The sequence below is a fragment of the Canis lupus genome, chromosome 18 (assembly GCF_003254725.2).
Source record: "Canis lupus dingo isolate Sandy chromosome 18, ASM325472v2, whole genome shotgun sequence".
NCBI lineage: Eukaryota > Metazoa > Chordata > Mammalia > Carnivora > Canidae > Canis > Canis lupus.
In genome coordinates this window covers 36,949,145-36,967,743 of record NC_064260.1, presented here as the reverse complement: position 1 = coordinate 36,967,743, position 18,599 = coordinate 36,949,145, and the positions used below count along the sequence as shown (strand labels likewise).

The 18,599-nt window shown below is 39.0% G+C and overlaps 1 long non-coding RNA gene across 2 annotated transcripts in view; it reads right to left on the bottom strand.

Moving 5' to 3' along the window:
• LOC125752974 (uncharacterized) overlaps nt 1-18,587 on the bottom strand; it is a 47,138-nt gene extending 28,551 nt beyond the window's left edge. The window contains exons 1-2 of one of the 2 annotated variants that reach the window (XR_007403675.1): nt 18,471-18,587; nt 1,017-18,053 (exon numbers count right to left, since the gene is read on the bottom strand). This is a non-coding gene — a long non-coding RNA (uncharacterized LOC125752974). Of the gene's footprint in view, nt 1-1,016 lie in introns of both variants that reach the window. The other variant, XR_007403676.1, reaches the window with a different exon arrangement.
• Between the last annotated feature and the right edge of the window lie 12 nt (nt 18,588-18,599).

Here is an 18,599-nt window from a genome sequence, read left to right as displayed (position 1 = left end):
ATCCTGCCACTAAAATGAGGAGAAAACTAAATCACCTTCTATACAACATTATAACAAATGATCTAGCCAGTACAATTAGACAAGAAAATAACTGCAAGAAAAGAAATATATAGTTGTTAGTTGCAGATGACACTATCATGTAAATAGAAAATCTCACACTTTTACTCATTCCTTTCTTTAATGATGACCACCTCGGCAGCCTCTGAATGACCATGATGATGAATATCCTTAGATACACATTCTGGGTGATATGTACCCAGAGTGAGATTGCTGGTTCTGAGGGTACAGTCATACTATTAATTTAATGTCCAGAAATACTGCACCAGTTCCTATTCCAACCCGCAATGAATTGTGTATTTTGAACTTAAACTTATTTAAAATGCATTCTATCATATAAAGCAGCAGAATAATCTATTGAAATAATAATTTTGTTTTGTTTCTGACTATTCTACAGCTACACTCATAAGGAAGAAAGGGAGAATGTCATCTCCACCACCTAGGGAGATCAGGTCTTGATTTCTCAGGCCTGGGCCAGATCTAAGTTAGAATAAACAATCATATTGTGTGACAGAGCCTGAAGGAGGAGTTGCCAGGCAGGAATCCCCTACCAAGAAGTTAGCCCCTAGAAAGGGCTTTATGCTTCAAAGGTCTGGATCCATTTTTTTAATCTTTTTTTTTTTTTTAACAAATCTTTGCCCCACTTTTATTTTTATTTTTTAAATAATAAATTTATTTTTTATTGGTGTTCAATTTGCCAACATATAGAATAACACCCAGTGCTCATCCCGTCAAGTGCCCCCCTCAGTGCCCATCACCCATTCACCCCCACCCCCTGCCCTCCTCCCCTTCCACCACCCCTAGTTCATTTCCCAGAGTTAGGAGTCTTTATGTTCTGTCTCCCTTTCCGATATTTCCCACACATTTCTTCTCCCTTCCCTTATATTCCCTTTCACTATTATTTATATTCCCCAAATGAATGAGAACATATAATGTTTGTCCTTCTCTGATTGACTTACTTCACTCAGCATAATACCCTCCAGTTCCATCCACGTCGAAGCAAATGGTGGGTATTTGTCATTTCTAATGGCTGAGGAATATTCCATTGTATACATAGACCACAGCTTCTTTATCCATTCATCTTTCGATGGACACCAAGGCTCCTTCCACAGTTTGGCTACTGTGGCCATTGCTGCTAGAAACATCGGGGTACAGGTGTCCCGGCGTTTCATTGCATCTGTATCTTTGGGGTAAATCCCCAACAGCGCAATTGCTGGGTCGTAGGGCAGGTCTATTTTTAACTCTTTGAGGATCCTCCACACAGTTTTCCAGAGTGGCTGCACTAGTTCACATTCCCACCAACAGTGCAAGAGTGTTCCCCTTTCTCCACATCCTCTCCAACATTTGTGGTTTCCTGTCTTGTTAATTTTCCCCATTCTCACTGGTGTGAGGTGGTATCTTATTGTGGTTTTGATTTGTATTTCCCTGATGACAAGTGATGCAGAGCATTTTCTCATGTGCATGTTGTCCATTTTGAAAATGAAACCACTTTGGAAAGGAGTGCAGAATAGGTTTTAAGGAGTGTTATCTGGCAGGCTGATAGCTGTTGATTCTCTAGGGTTGCAAATTTGCCATAGGTGTCAGGATTGACCTGTCTAAAACGCCTGTGTAGTGAAAGGGCTATATAGAAGGTTCTGATTAAGTAAGAAGCACTACACTCCTGGGAGTCTCTCTGGTTAAACATGGTGCAGTGGAAACGAAGCACACACTGGAGCAATTAACCTTCAACAGTCTGTTGTGTTGGCCTTTAAGGACCTTCTTAGTCCCCAGGGTTCTTGTAAAAGTCAAGTGAGGGGAGGAAATCTGTGAAATAAAATGCCTGATAATGAACTTTGAAGCAATCTTAGTAGATGAAATCAGATGTAGCCTCATTTTGATCCCCACCTCCCTAAAAAAGTAAATCTACCAGGGTGTAGTCTAAGAGTCTTTCTCATCTCTGCACCCTCCTTCCCTTGTTGATCTCATAGATTCCTACAGCTTTAAATGTCCTCCATGTGCTGACATCTTCTATTTTTGTATCCAGCCAGTGAATGCACACACTTACACTGCACGTATTTCCTATAACCATATCTTCTACTTTTTCTTCATTGCATTTCTCATTGTTTGTTTTAACATGTTTGCTCTCTATCTTCCCAATGAGGTTGTACATTAAGCAAGGCAGGGACTGCTTATATTTTATTTATCAAATACATACCTCTTTTCCCCCCTAACCTAATGCCTGATACAGAGTACACAATTAATAAACACAATACATGGATGTGTGGTTTCCTTAGAGTTATACAGCAATCCATCTTTGTTCATTTCTTAAAATCTTCTCCCATTTTGCCATGCCATGCCTACTCTATTAATAGCCCTGGAAGGGAGGGGCCTCTGTGACCTTTACCCCAGCACTTTCCATTCTCATTTCTAATGCACAGAGGATGACCTGCTCTCATAAAAATGCAGCAATGTTAATGTTCTAGGACTGACTTATGATTCAAAAAAAATCTTTCTTTTGCCTTATAGGTGGTTAAGGAAATAAAGTTTCACCATTGCTATTCAAATATGGAGTCTGAAATAGGTTTCCCCGGGGCAGTAAAATTTACCAAAATACAGCAGAGAGTGAAGGAGAAGGGAGAGGACAGAAGCAATGAAAGGACAGAGGTCAAGATACTGAAAAAGAAGATATTTCTTGGTGCTTATATGATGAGTATTCTGTTTGGACTGAAAGGGGACCCAAAGGCAATAGTAAAGAAATGTTTTACAGGGATGCCTGGGTGGCTCAGTGGTTGAGCATCTGCCTTTGGCTCATGGTGTGATCCCCAGGTCCCGGGATTGAGTCCTGCATTGGGTTCCCTGCATGGTGCCTGCTTCTCCTTCTGCCTATATCTCTGCCTCTTTCTACATGTCTCTCATGAATAAATTAATAAAATCATTAAAAAAAGAAATGTTTTACAGTATTCTCTGAACTATGAATATATTTATAATAACCATTCGTAAGATCAGTTTCTTTTTTGTAATATCTAGATTCCCATTTCCAAGTGTTTGAAGAGTTATAATATGAAATAAACCATCTGGTTCCCAATAAATTAGAATCATTCCTCAGCTATCACTTTGCTAACACCTGACTTCAGAACTACAGTGTACCCACAACTGTAATTTAATTTCCAATCATTCTATTTCAGATTAGAACAAAACAAAGAATAAGATTAATAAGAGACTGTAGAAGGAGGCTAGGGAGTAAGAAGACCAGTGGTGGGTAGTCTGGAATCTGCATATAGCAAGGATGAGGAGAAGAGTTTTCAGGTCCTATTTTCAGGGTCATAGAACCATCTTCCAAAGCCAGCAGGTAAAACAAAAGTTAACACCCAGCATCTTCTACTTGGCTCTGCATGGTACTCCCAGCTTAAAATAGCTACAATGAGATAATAAATGTCATGGCATTGCTAATTTATTTAAATAAAGAGTCCTCTATGATTTTCCCATCCATGTCCAGCCAACTAAACTTTGTCTAAAGCAGAGAACATGCTGATAGCTATTAGACTGTTACTAATCCTTGTAGGTTTAGCTCATTAAAAATGATTTTGGAGCCTCTCAGTACAATAAGCATGACTTATTGTCACTATTTCTATTTTTATATCTTTGGGATATCACCTAGCAAGGCTGGATTGAATTATAGCAAGTGACTGCAGCTAAGTGTGAGGGGATGTGAAGAACAGAGTCTTCCTAGGCTTATGCTACATTCTCAAGAATAAGTAGGAAATGATGTTGAGGACTTTAAAGGCAGATCCGGATTTTCCAAGGGGAAGTTATTTAACCATTCTGAGTCCTGGTTCTCTCATCAGGAAAGTTGTAACAATAATATATATGTTGCAGAATTGTTATTAATAATTAGAAGAAATATATATCTAACACACAAGGTATTTGATAGGTGATTGATAAACGGCACTTGTTATTATAGCGCTCAGAAGCTTGCCAAAAAACTAAATCCTCATTAAATCATATGAGTTTTTCTACTACATCCCCAATATTTCATTAAGGGCTTACAGATACAAGCATAGTAGCAGTCATTTTGATACCATAGAAAGAGATATAACTATATGGAAATAATGGTAATAATAAAGTGACTCTCCTATCAATACTAGTAAAGCTTGCACCAGAATCAACTGTAAGTGAAGTGGAAGGAATTCTATTTCCAGCTATAGTAGCCTAGCTTGTAGCAAACCAATGAATGTTCAGATGAAGAAAAACTAGAAGAAAAAAAAAGGTTTTAAAAATTATCTGAAAGCCTTAAAAACTGCTGAGGCAACCTGGACTTAAGGGGCCAAGATCCTAAAGAAAGGTGATGCAGAGAGGGATGAGTAAGTTTCTCCTGGGGAAGTTCCAAATTCTTAGCTCTGGGCAAAAGGTTAAGAATCTGGTCAGGGTGTAGTTGCTAAGAGGCAAAGTAGCTGAAAGAGTTTTTAGTAATCTCATAGGACAGAAAAGACAAAAACAGAGTCCAGGGTCACCACCATAGCAAGAACGGGGGGAGGCAGAAGGCAAGCCTGAGTCACAGTCAAAATTTTTAAGATACATAAGGCAAAAGGCTTAGAACCTAAGTAGAATGCCACTTGAAAGTATGGTGTTTTCAATTGTCTGACACTGCCAGAGAGACAAAATTAAGAGTACACAACCCAGGAAAATGAGGGGTCCTCATGAACACCCCAGCCTCTCAGTTAAAATCCTTGGAGGACTATATCCCCAAGAGTGGTGACAAACCAGTTGTATATTAATCTTAATAAAAATTACAACACAGATGATTCATGACAACTCAGTTGTTGATCAAATTAAGATGACCTGACCAACACCCTAGATTCCTAATAGAGAAGAGAGTGAACCCTTTCTGAGGGGAGATAAAAGCGTCTTGAACCTCTCCAAATATTTATATACAGTAGAACTCATTTTTGTTTTAAAATTTTTTTGTGTTAGGCTCCACACCCAACATGGGGCTTCAACTTAACCACCCTGAGACTGGGTCGCATGCGCTATGACTGAGCCAGCCAGGCACTTCACAAGAGGATTTTTTTTTTTAAATAATTCCAGTTTGTTGTTGCTGTTTTTAAGATTTTATTTATTTATTCATGAGAGACACAGAGAGAGGGAGAGGCAGAGACACAGGCAGTGGGAGAAGCAGGCTCCATGCAGGGAGCCTGACGTGGGACTCGATCCCGGGTCTCCAGGATCACAGCCTGGGCTGAAGGCAGGCGCTAAACCTCTAAGCCACCCAGGGATTCCCAAGAGGACTTATTTGATGAAATATGACAAGACATACCAAGACACAAATAGAAAAATCAAATGATATAAACAGACCTTTGGATTTATCTAGATCAGTGCTATCCAATAGAACTTTCTGCAATGATGGAAATGTTCTATGTGTTCTAAGGTTCTAAGATACTGCATAGAACGTTTTATGTTCGATACTGCGCACATACAGCTATTGGGTACCTGACCTGAAAAACTGAAGCTTTAAAATCTTATTGCCACTAATTTACATTCACATTTAAATTTAAATAGCCATAGGTTCCTAATGACTACTCTATTGAACAGTGCAACCTTAACCCCTCATAGACTGCATAATTCTAATGCTGCTAAAAAGAATGGTAATAAAAATATTTGATTAATTGAGCAAAGGAGGAAAAAAAGCAACATAGAACAAATGAGCCAAACAGAGTGGAATAGTCAGTATATACCCAAATAGTTCAGTAATGTTAATTACAAAAAGAATTTATACTTTAATAGAAAAAGATCGTCAGACAGAAAAAAAAATTACAATATGCTCTTTACAACTATCACACTTTCAGTTATAGGAAGTTCTTTAAATACTGCCTCTCCTCTCCACTCTTCTTCCTTTTCCTCTAAAACTCTCATTACGTTAAACATATGCTTACCCCATAAGTTTATCCTCTATGTCTTAACCTTGTTTTCCCTAGTTTTCATTTTATTTATCTTTGCTGCATTTTGGTTTTCTCAACTCTTTCTTCCAGTTCAATAATTCTCATTTTTACCATGACCTATCATTTAACCCTCCCATCAAAATTTTAATTTCAATAATTTCATTTCTTAGAGTTGTCAATTATTTTTCAAATTCACATATTCTTATACAAATATCTTATTCTTTACTTTTGATTTTTACTCCTCCTTTCGTTAATTGAATACTGTGAAGCATAGTTCCTGTATAGTATCCCGCAAATTGTTATATTTCCTTAAAGATCTAATTTTCTCCTCCACCATGTCTAATTATTCTCTCATGGTGAATTATTTTCTTCCATGATTTATAACTTTTAGTCACTCTTTTTTTGAGAGTCTCTTATTGCTCTGGACTCTTGGAAGTATTGCAACAAAGAGGTTTACTGCTACTGGACATCCTAGGATTTCACTGGTGTGAAAGATGAGCATTCATAATAAAATCTAAGGAGAATGTCAAATGAGACTTCACCTCTGTATATGGAAAAACCTTGGAGCTTTGATTTATCAAGGAAATTCTTATTAGTTTTTAGCTTTAGTGTTTAGTTGTTCCCAATTCCCTGTTCACTGAAAGAGAGCATTCCAAGGTCCTGCTTTTATGCAGGGACCTCAGTTCTAACTTTCTGTCTCACAGCAGCCAAAGCCTTTTCTTCTGTCCCTAGGGAATCTTTGGCTTTAGGTCCTAGGTACTATAATTCAGTCAACAGCTCCCCTCCCCCAAGATATCAGAGGATCAGGTGGTAAGTTTATTGCTCTAGCTTTAACTTTCCTTTTCTTGAACCCCTTCATTTTCTTGAAGTGACATCATCTTACAAATAAGTTTGGGGCTTTTAAAAATCCACAATTTCTTTTTGGTTATTAGGAATAAATATCTCAATATTTGCTTTGACTCAGCCCACTAGGCTCCCAGAAGTACCAGCATAATTTCTACAGCATGCTTTCTCCTCTCTCTGTCTCTACTCCTGAATTTGTTCAGGTCAGCTTGCTCTTGTGTCACCTCAGATCCAGAAACTTCATTAACTTATGCAAAATATCCAATCTTATCTATATTTTTAAATAAATTTTCTAAAGAAGAAAGAGAACCTCATTATAGTGTGCATTGATAGCTAGGCTTTATTATATTGTTTTGTTTGGGGTTCCCAGTATTTCTTTCCTAGTGTATAAAAATATAATTAACTTTCTATTTTTTTTATTATTATTATTTTTTTAAATTTTTATTTATTTATGATAGTTACAGAGAGAGAGAGAGAGGCAGAGACACAGGCAGAGGAAGAAGCAGGCTCCATGCGCCGGGAGCCCGATGTGGGATTTGATCCCGGGTCTCCAGGATCGCGCCCTGGGCCAAAGGCAGGCGCCAAACCGCTGCGCCACCCAGGGATCCCTATAATTAACTTTCTATATTGATCTTTTGAGCCTTTGCTTAACTCATTAATTTTTGTAGTGATTTTATAGAATCTGTAGGATTTCCTACATGGGTAAACACATTGTCTGAAAATAAAGTTTTACCTCTTTCTTTCCAATCTGTATGTCTTTTTATTTTCTTCCTTTATTGCACTGGTTACAATCTCTAGTACAGTGATGAATAGAATGGTAAGCACTCTACCACCAAAGTAGCTTATCAGTTTCTCCTGCTTTCTTATGTCTTCTAGATTTTCAAGGTCGGAGTCAAGCATTAGTTCATTATTTGCTTTATTAAGCTCTCTAAATAATCTTTGAGAGCTCTCTCACCCATGTAGGTTTCTGGTGCAAAGCATCACGCAGCCATCCACTCTGAATATAAGGGAGCAGAGAAGCAGCATTCTCCTAAGAAATATCTTCCCTAATACTCACCAGTTTATTTTGATCCTTTTATATTTGTAAGTGAGGGTTTCTTCTTTTCTTATTAATAGCCATGAAACTAATGTTTGGTTATTTCTTTTGAAAATCTGAATATGGTTAGTATCACATTTCATTTTTTAAAAAATCTAATAGCTATCTCTTTACATTTTAGTCCAAATTTCTGAAGTAATATCCTTTAAAGTGGTGTTACATCAGCATCCTTGATTCATTTGTACAAATGTCCTTCAACTGCAATTGACACAGTAAAATTTTAACAGTGGATCAACGTGATGGTCTGTCTTTACTCCTGAGTCAACTAGAAAGCTTTAGACTGAGAAGAATACCTCAAAACCATACTAATTGTTACCCTTATCAAAAATGATCTCTCACCTTGGCTGACCTCTCATTTAGTTTCAATCCTTTACTCATATTCAGTCAGTCTGAAATCCCAGATTGAATAATGACTATCCCATACTTTCTTCTAAAGCTCCTACTCAAGGCTTTCTGTTAAATCAAGAGAATCAAGCCCATCAAGCATGATGTCTCTCAAAATTCTGCTTCCATTCACACATTCACATATATTTCCACTTTCTTTCTTTTAAGCTCAGAAGTTCAATGTTCCAATTCCTGGAGATGAACTCCTCCATCTGTAAGCTTTATCTAATTCCCTCCCTTCTTTGTCAGTCCTTTTCTCCAGTATCCTTTCCTGGATACCTTCAACCCCTCCACTGGCTTCTTTCCCAAAGCTGGTAAACATCAATTGTCTCTTCCTGAAAATAAAAAAGTCTCTTTTTTCTCAGAGTCTTCATCTAACTAATGTCTGACCTCTTTCTTCTCACCGTAAACATTTGAAAGTATTATTTATTCTTCTTGGATGTACTTTCCAATCATTTTTCAACCACATGTAGTCTGGCTTCTACCCAATCATTTTATTGTTTCTTTTGAGCAACAATAAACTCCTGGCTGTCAAACTCAATGGATAGTTTTCAGTATATATTTCACAGGAACTCTCTGCTGCAAATGACAGTGTAGATTGTTCCCTCCTTCCTATTTCCTTCTTACTAAATTTCCCTATTTCCTTTTTCTCCCATAGCGACCATACTCTCAGGGTTCTCTAGTCTTTGTTAGTCACTTCTGTGTCTCCTATGTAGTATTTCCCAAGAGAATGCTGGCCTCTATCCAGTACTCATCTTAAACAGCATACTTTCCTTGTTAGACATCATGTAATATCTTTATTTAATTGAAACTTAATGAACCATGAATCCCAATCTTCAGCAATAGACTTTTAAAACTCAGACATTAACTTGCAGCTGGACATTGTCTTGTGGTCATCCCATCTGTGAATAGTATATAGCAGGGTGATTGATTTAGAGATTAGTACCAAACAGGTCTCTGCTTATAAAGGATTACCTATACTGGCAAGTTATTAGATGGCAATTTCATATGGTTCAGCCTTGTTCTCGGACTCTAGGGTTCTTTTTTTCCTCCATCTGTAAAATGGAGGAAAGTGTGATCCATATTGCACAGAGAATTGTTGTGAAGATTAAATAAGGTAACACATGCAGGGATCCCTGGGTGGCGCAGCGATTTGGCGCCTGCCTTTGGCCCAGGGCGCGATCCTGGAGACGGGATCGAGTCCCACATGGGGCTCCCGGTGCATGGAGCCTGCTTCTCCCTCTGCCTGTGTCTCTGCCTCTCTCTCTCTCTCTCTGTGACTATCATAAAATAAATAAAAATTAAAAAAAAAAGGTAACACATGCAAAACCCTCAGCATCCCACTTAATGTATAAGTGCTCAATACATATAGCTAGTTTTACCAAACTCACCAAGCCGTATTTCCAAAATATATCATGAACTTATTTTCTCTATATCATCACTATTTATTTACTCACTCATTTATTGGCTTAGCAAATTTTATTGTATAATCATGTGTTCCAGGTACTAAGATGGAAATTACCTCATTTAATTAATTTGGGAATTCATGATGAACAAAGTAGACATAGCCCCTGCTCTAGTGGTACTTTCAGAATGGAGAGGAAGACAGACTATTACAAAGTAATTAAATAAAAAGTCATAACCCTAGGATTTGCTCTGCTTACAGACATAATACATTTTTCCATGTCCCATCCCCTTCCTGCAGGGTCCTACGTGAGAGAACAGCACCTGATACGCCCAGAGAGAAGAGAAATGTTGAAGAAACTCCTGGCAGAGTAAGCCATCTAAACCACAGAGCTGACTATGTCATTGTGCAAACTACTCTGTGGCTCTTCATTGCCTTTAGGGTAAAGTTAAATTCCTTAAAATGGCAGATTACCCACTTCTTCTGCTAGCACTCTCTCTTTCATTATATGTTTTAACAATACTGAACTATTTATATTTCTTTATACAGGTCATATGCTTTTTAATGTTTCTATGTCTTTGCTCCTGCAGCCCCCAAAATGTCCTTCACTCTCCCTCTTTGCCTTGGTAACTCTTTATACCAGCTAGAATTCTTGTGGCTGCAAAGGAAAGAAAGTCAACTCACACTAGTATAAGAAAAAAGTTTCTCATGAAACAGAACAGGGAAGTAGCTGCACATATACTGTGGCAACAAGAGAACCAGAGGCTTGAATGCTGGGAGGATGCATTCTCTCCAGAGCTGTGTATGCCTCAACCTCTGTGTGTCAATGTAATGTCAAGGTTATTATGGTTGTTTTCCTCTAAAAGGCAGAAAACAAAACAGTTGATGATTTTCCAATTTCACTGGGTTTTCTGTTGAAAAATCCTATGCAGAGACACCAACTGGCCCAGCATGTTTCCAGTGTCCACTTGTGAACCAAAATTTTTTAGCCTAGGAATACAGTGTAATAGTTCAATGAATGGCTGCTTTCAACATAACCATGTAGATACGGGAGGGAAGATTAAAAAATACATTGAATAGAATACAGTCCTACTGATCTTTTATGACTTAGCTCAGGTGGCCCTCCTCCAGGAATCACTCCACATCCCCTTAGCTTACATTCCATGCACTCAGTACAGTCTAATACTATTAAATTTTTCAATGATATGTTTCTGTATCAATCTCTCATGAACTCTATAAGAACGAGTATTATCACATTCAGTTTTATACCAAACTCTGAAGATACAAAAACAAAGCAATAATGAAAGTGTAAATTTACAGTAGATTTCCAGAAAAATGAGTAGATGATTACTTCTACCGATATGTGGACTTTATTTCTAAAACTCTAGATATAGGGGCGCCTGGGTGGCTCAGTGGTTGAGCATCTGCCTTTGGCTCAGGTCATGATCCCAGGGTCCTGGGAGCAAATCCCACATCAGGCTTCCCACAGGGAGTCTGCTTCTCTCTCTGTGTCTCTCATAAATAAATAAAATATTTAAATAAATAAATAAATAAATAAATAATAAATAAATAAATAAAATGAAACTCTAGATATAAAAAGTCATCATTTCGAATTTTCTCTGGATTCAGTTTACATTCATCCTCTTACAGAGCAAAATGAAGTGACTAATTAGAGAATTCCGAATCTTGTTATTGTTAGTTTCTCTTAGAAGTAATTATTAAAAGACAACCTATATATTTGATTACATACATTTAAAATCACTTAAGGGCGCCTGGATGGCTCAGTCAGTTAATAGGCTGTCTTCAGCTCAGGTCATGATTTCAGGGTCCTGGGACTGAGCACTGTATCAGCTCCCTGCTCAGAGGGAGGCTGTTTCTCCCTCTCCCTGCCTCATGCTTTTTCTCTAATAAATAAAATCTTTAAAATAAATAAATAAAATCATTTAAGTTACCCAATATTATGAAGAAAAGTATGTGAAAGCCACACGAATAAATTCCTAATATGCTTAAGGACTTTGTAAACCCAGCTCATTTGATAGCCTGTTGAACAGTAAGTTAAATAAAACCCTAATTCATTGATAGAGGCATTCTATACCCTCCCCCAAGAGTAGGAAAAGGTGGTATTTTTCTTATCACCACCAAGGAATATATCAAATATGTGCAAAAAAGAATGAGCAAAAGGTAAAACTATGAGGAACTTGGTAAAAATTGGCAAAACAATGTTCTGCTCTCCCTCTGCTGGCTCCTAAGCAGTATTGCTCTTCAAAGATCTGCCCAAAGGCCTAATAAGGGTTCTCATGAAATCCCTAAAAATATTTAAAACTGTTCATATTGCTCATCTAAATAAGCCCTTTCTCAGGCCAAAATATCACCACCAAACCCATCTGTAACCTACCCATCTCATTAATAATGGCTAATGTAGAAAAAGCTAAAACATGTAGACTCTAATGGCTTGACTCCTAATTTTCCAAGAGAGTAATTCAAAAGAAAGTAATTATTTTCTAGTTTCCTAAGAATGTGATTCTTACTCATAGATTGTGGTGTGGGCTGATAAAGCAGGGGAAACACTGCATTTTGAGTCAGATAACATGGGTATGAATCTTGGCTTTCCCTATTACTGGTTGTGTAACCTTTATTAATTGTCACTTATATATTGGTTGTATAGTATTACTATTTCTGGAGCTGAGTTTTAACCTCTAAGTAAAGAAGCTGTGCAACAGAACTGTTGGATCCTTTTCCAATTCTAATATTTTATGATTCCAAGTACTGTTAAATTACAAAATTTTAATGATTTATTTCTGCTGCTTCTTTATACCATTTGGGTCATTCTCAGACATAAGCAAAATGGTTGAAACCATCTCTGTGATCATCAGCTTCCTTCCTTGATGTAGTGCCAAACACACTGTGGACATGCAAATGAATCTTAATTGATACAATAATGGTTATGATGGCAATGAAGAGCCCAGGGATTTTAATTTGAGCCAAATTCTCTCTTGGTTATATGGCTAGTATTTTGAGTAGCAGCTGTGAACAGATCTGCATTTCCTTCCCCATGCCTCCCCCACAACAGTGGAAATTTTTGCTTCAAATGAGAAAAATCAGAAGCTAAAAATGCAGCTTCAATCTGTACCTCTGTCCAGTTGTTAAACTCCCTATTTTGCATTTCTTTAAATCAATTGACTTAAATATTGTTGCAAGAAAGAAGGGTACAAAGTGGTGAGAGGGAAGTCGGTAGATACAGGTTCAAATAACAATGAATAACTCAGGTATCCATCTTTCAGGATTAGAACATAGTATGTCATGAATGACAGAACATATGTGAGCTGATACTCCAGTGTTTCCAGATATAATTGGAAGTTCATAAATAGTAGTAAGAGTAATTAGTTACCAGTTATTGAGCTTACAGTGTGCTAGGCACTTTGTATATGCATATGTGTGTATGTGTATATGATATATACATATATGAGGTATACTCACACACACACACACACACACACACACACACATATATGAAGGGTATTGTGATATTGTAATCTATAATAAGAAATTTATATTTGGTCTTGGTCTTCTTCCCTTGCAGGAATGTAAAACCTTTGGAATTTCCTAAGTGGTCAGTGTGATAAAAGTGTCTTTTGTGGTTCATAACAAGCCCCTTACAACCGCACCATAGTTTATGTTAAAGAAGAACTATTGAGAAGCCACAAAGGTTGGGAGGGAAATGGGGCTGGAGATTACGTTAATCACCAGTGGCCAATGATTTAATCAATCTTACCTACTTAATGAGGCCTCCATAAAAACCCAAAGCACGAGGTTCAGAAAATCTCCCAGGTTGGGGAACACATGCAAGGATCTAGGAAAGTGTGCCCCAGAAAGGGCATGGAAGTTCTCTGTGCCTATTCCTACATATTTTGTCCCATGCATCTCTTACCTGGTGATTCCTGTTACACTGTTTTCTAATAAACTGGTAATCTATTAAGTAAAATGTTTTCCTGAGTTTTGTGAGCCATTCTAGCAAATCAATAGCACCTAAGAAGGGAATGATGGGAACCTCTGATGTATAGCCAGTGGATCAGAAGCACTTACAATTATTAGCATCTGAAGTGGGGAAGGGGCAGTCTTGTACAACTGAACTCTTAACCTATGGGGCCTGACACTACCTCCCAGCTGGTGTCACAGAATTGCTGCATCTATTAGTACTGCTGCAGTATTGTGTTCACAGTACCTAAAATTTAGTCACCAACAGATATCATAGATTTTGGGATGCCTGGGTAGCTCAGTGCTTGAGTGTCTGCCTTCAGCTCAAGGAATGGTCTCAGAGTCCCAGGATCGAGTCCCACATTGGGCTCCCCTCAAGAAGCCTGCTTCTCTCTCTGCCTATGTCTCTGCCTCTCTCTGTCTCTCATGAATAAATAAAAAAATCTTAAAAAAAAAAAACAGATTTTTTTTGTATCAAAGTTGTTACAGATATCTCAAAATATCATTTACAGTCATTACTACTTTGAAATTATGGTAGTTATTAGATTTAGTACTAGGCTATGCCATTTTATGCAGTTTAAAAATATATCTGCAAATTTTTTTTATATTCTTCCCATTGAGAGGTAAGAGCTATGTTCCCACTTCTTGAATCTGGACCAAGCTCAATGAGTTGCATATAAGCAACAGAATGAGGTAGAAGTGACAATACATGACTCTAGGGTATGACTTATACATAGGCAAAGCAGTTTTTCATCTTGATGAAACGCAAGCACTGGGAGTTCCGAGCCACCATGTAATAAACCCAGGTACCCCATGGTTAGTATGCTGTGAGGAAGACCAAACTAGCCTAAACAGAGAGACCTGTAAGACAGAAAGAGAGCGAGCAAGCTGGCCAGCCTCCAACAGCTCTTATTTTGCTTGGTAGAAACAATATGTGTATTACAAAGTCTCTGTACTCTGGCTGATGGGGACACAAACTATTCCTAGTCCTATGTAAGCATCAGAAATTGTTTGGCCTGGGAGGCCTGGGTGGCTCAGCGGTTGAGCATCTGCCTTCGGCTCAGAGCGTGATCCCAGAGTCCAGGGATCCGGTCCCAAATCAGGCTCCTTGCATGGAGCCTGCTTCTCCTGTCTCTGCCTCTCTCTGTCTTTCATGAATAAATTTTTAAAATCCTAAAAAAAAAAAAAAAAGAAAAAGAAAAGAAACTGTTTGGCCTACTGCTTTTTGGTGTCAACTCTCATGGAGTTTCAGTCTTCCGTTGCACAGATCAATACTCAGCCAAAGGACAAGGGGAAAGATACACCTGGGTAGACAGATCTTTCTCTGTGCCACTTCCCCCTCTCTGATGTCTTCTCATTGGCTTCCCTCAGTTCCTTCTCTGTCTCCAGTGAAACTGTTGGTCTTTCTTTAAATTCCCTTCCTGTTCTGCCCTCCAGGCAGTAGGCTGGAGCCATTGTAGGACTTCCCTTACTTGTTGTTCTCTCCTCTCAGGAATCACAATTCTGTATTGCATGTTGTCCCATGTCTGAAAACAGTCACTTCAAATGTCATGCCCCATTTTCTAGTTGGATCCAGGGGGAGGGCAATTCTGCATAAGCAGAAGTTCAGATATATCTATTAAAACATAAAAAACTGAATTATGCACACCAGATTTCTAGGACTTTGTAAGAGAAAATGATATAACATACCTTATTAATTTTATATTAATTACATGTTCAAATGTTTTAGATATAATAGATTAAACAAAATATAGTTCTAAGATTAATTTCACTGGTTTCTTTTTACCTTTGTAATATTGCAACTGGAAAATTTATGATTACCTACACTGACTCGCATTATACTTCTAATGACCTTTATATAATATATATATTATATATATATATAATACTCCTTTATAGCAGCCTCTTGTACTAATAAAACCCCTGTTGTCAACTCTCTTCTTCCATGGCTTTTGGGACTCTGCTCTTCCCTAGTTTTCCTGCCACCTCACTGTCTGCTCCTCAGAACTCTCTTCTGAGACCTAAAACTATTGTTCTCAAATTTTGGCATACTGCAAGATCACCTAATTGCTTGCCAAAAATGCAGATTCTGAGTTTATCTGCACAGATTCTAATGTAATCTGTACATTTTTTATTAAGAAGATTCTCATTTTGTTCTCATCTCTATTTTCCAACTGGTTACTACATGTCTTAGAGATGTCTCAAACTTATCTTTGTTTCTATTTTCCCTAACCCTTTGTCCTCCTAGTTACCTGAGCTAGAACCCTAACATCATTCTTTCCTTCTTCCTCACATCTACATCTAATCAGTTATAAAATCCAACTAAATCTAATTGCTTAACCTCTATCCTCTCTATGTTTCCTTAAATCCTTTACTTCAGGGTTTCTCAATCTTGGCCCTCCTGATATAAGAACAGTTCTTTGTCATGAGGGATTATTTTGTGCATTGCAGGATGTTTAGAAGTTTCCCTGTCTTCACCCCAGTATTTATCAGTAGCACCCCTTAGTTTGAACAATCAAAAATGTCTCCAAATATTACCAAATGTCTTGGGTGGGGGTAGGGGGGGGAATCACCTCTAACCCCATAGAGCCACTGCCTTCATTGATTGAGGCCCTCAATGTTAATCACTGGCATTAGGGCAAGAGATGCCATCTGACCCTCCTGCCCAGGACTGTATGTCTTCCCTATTTTCCACTCTTCCTATAGTTCTACAATTTTCCTCAGTATAAAACCTAGTATTTCTAATATGGCATAAAAAGGGTACTATTTGTCCTCTACTTATCTCTCCAGCTTTCCACGGCAAGATACTGAATTCCTTGCAGTTTTCCTTAAGGATGGAGGAAAGTTATAAGAAGTGTTAGAATAAATGTCAAATACACTAGTAGCTTATGACATAAATGCAAAACTCCTGGGATGTTTTAGAGAATATAAAACAATGTAACTATGTGCTTTGTGAAACATAGGCAGAATTGTGTTAAATATACATAGTAAGTTAGTAAACTATAAGGCATGCCAAAGTTAAATTTAAAAATTTGATGGAATAGAGTCATTTATGGTTAAAAAGGGATAGAAAAACGAAGGTATGAATAACTGTGCCATCTCTGGGCTGAAAGCTTTGTCAGCCCTAAATTAGCTACCCATAACACTTCATATAGTCTCATAGGTATGTGCTCTATCCAAGAAATGCAAATAAAATCAGTATCTGTCCACCAAGCTAACTCGTAGGCTCTGGTTGTGGCCAAGCACGTTTCCCTGCATCTCCAACAGAGCAGGTGTGTGCCACTGGTGCAAGGTACTTTTCACTTGTGGACCTCCTTGCTATGACCTCAACTCTAGTCCTCATAAGTATATCATCAGTGGAAGAGGCTGATGCGGCAGACAGAACATATGAATATTGCATATTGAATATTGCAATATTGCATGAATATTACATAACTCGTAACTCAGGTGACATTACCCTTCCCTTTGCTTGCACCCTTTCCTAAGGGTGTCAACTTACTCCAACTATTTCCCTTGCTTCTCACTGGGTATTTAAATTGATTCAATAAACCAGGTTATTCAAGCATCTTAATTTGGTCTGGAAGCTTTCTGTCTAATTACCTGCAGGATAGCTTCGCTAGTAGTGCGCTTGGAGGTCACCAGTGAGCCAAGTTAGTTTTCCATAGCGCAGCTCAAGGCAAGCATCAATCTCCCCCCTCTGAACGCCCCTGCCTTCGCGGCTCTCATTTTGTCCTGTTCGTGCCCTCGGGGTTTCTATTAACGGCATTTATCACATCACATCACACTGTGACCAACTGTTTGCTCCTCTCTCTGTTCTAGGGCTTGTCTGGGAGTTCTCTCCAAGTAGATATTTCTTAGCAAAGTATCAACCACAAAGTAACAAGAGAATGACTGAATGTGGCCTCCTGCAGACAGAGCTGCAGTCGAGTATCCCTAGTGTTTGGCCTTTCTCCCGTTCCTTAGTTCCAAGAGTGACTTGATTTAGCAGAGCAGCAAAACCCTGCGGAACGGAAGCGGTAGAGAGGAACACAGGCTCACTGCAGAGAAATCACTCGCCAGCGGAGGTGTGGGTGTGCCTCCACTTCCTCCTCCGTCTCACACTTTTCACTTGGCAGGTGAGATAAACAGTACTTTTGGTGTTGCCCCGCCGCCACCTGAAAATCGTTGAGAAGACTGGGGCCCTTCGGTCGAAGGGATCACAAACTCTCAAAAGCCTCTAGATGAATAAAATCCACTTTGGGCAGCCCGGGTGGCTCAGCGGTTGAGCATCTGCCTTCAGCCCAGGGCGTGACCCCGGGGTCCTGGAATCGAATCCCGCGTCGGGCTCAAGCATGGAGCCTGCTTCTTCCTCTGTGTCTCTGCCTCTCTCTCTGGGTCTCTATGAATAAACAAATAAAATCTTTAAAACAACAACAACAACAACAACAGAACACCTAAACTGTAGCAGAAAATAGGGAATGCAAGAAACGCCGTTTCTCCCCTCAAAATTTACAAGCATCTTCCGGGAGCCTGCATCCTACTCGAAGCAATAAACATAGCTGTTTTTGTCCTTTAAAAGAGACGCACGCCGAAATAGGTTCTTCGCTCGAACAAGAGAAATCACCTACAATTGTGAGACTACAAATAAACATCGGGTCTGTCCTCGGGGTTCTTGTTATTTCTCCGGGGACCAGAGGAGTGGGGCGCAGAAATCTGGCCTCACGCCCAGGCGCAGAGATTTGCGGACACGATGTAAGTCAGCGGAACCTGAGTCTCGTATGAAGAAAGGGCCTCACGGAGCTCCCAACGCCCTCACCTCGGGGGACAGACCGCAAAGCCCGGAGCAGCGTCGGAAGCGGCCATTGCTTCCCCGGGCGTCTTCCGCCAATCAACGCCACCCCGCCCCTTCCGCCCGGGAGGCCGGCCCGGCTTGGGTCGCTCTAGG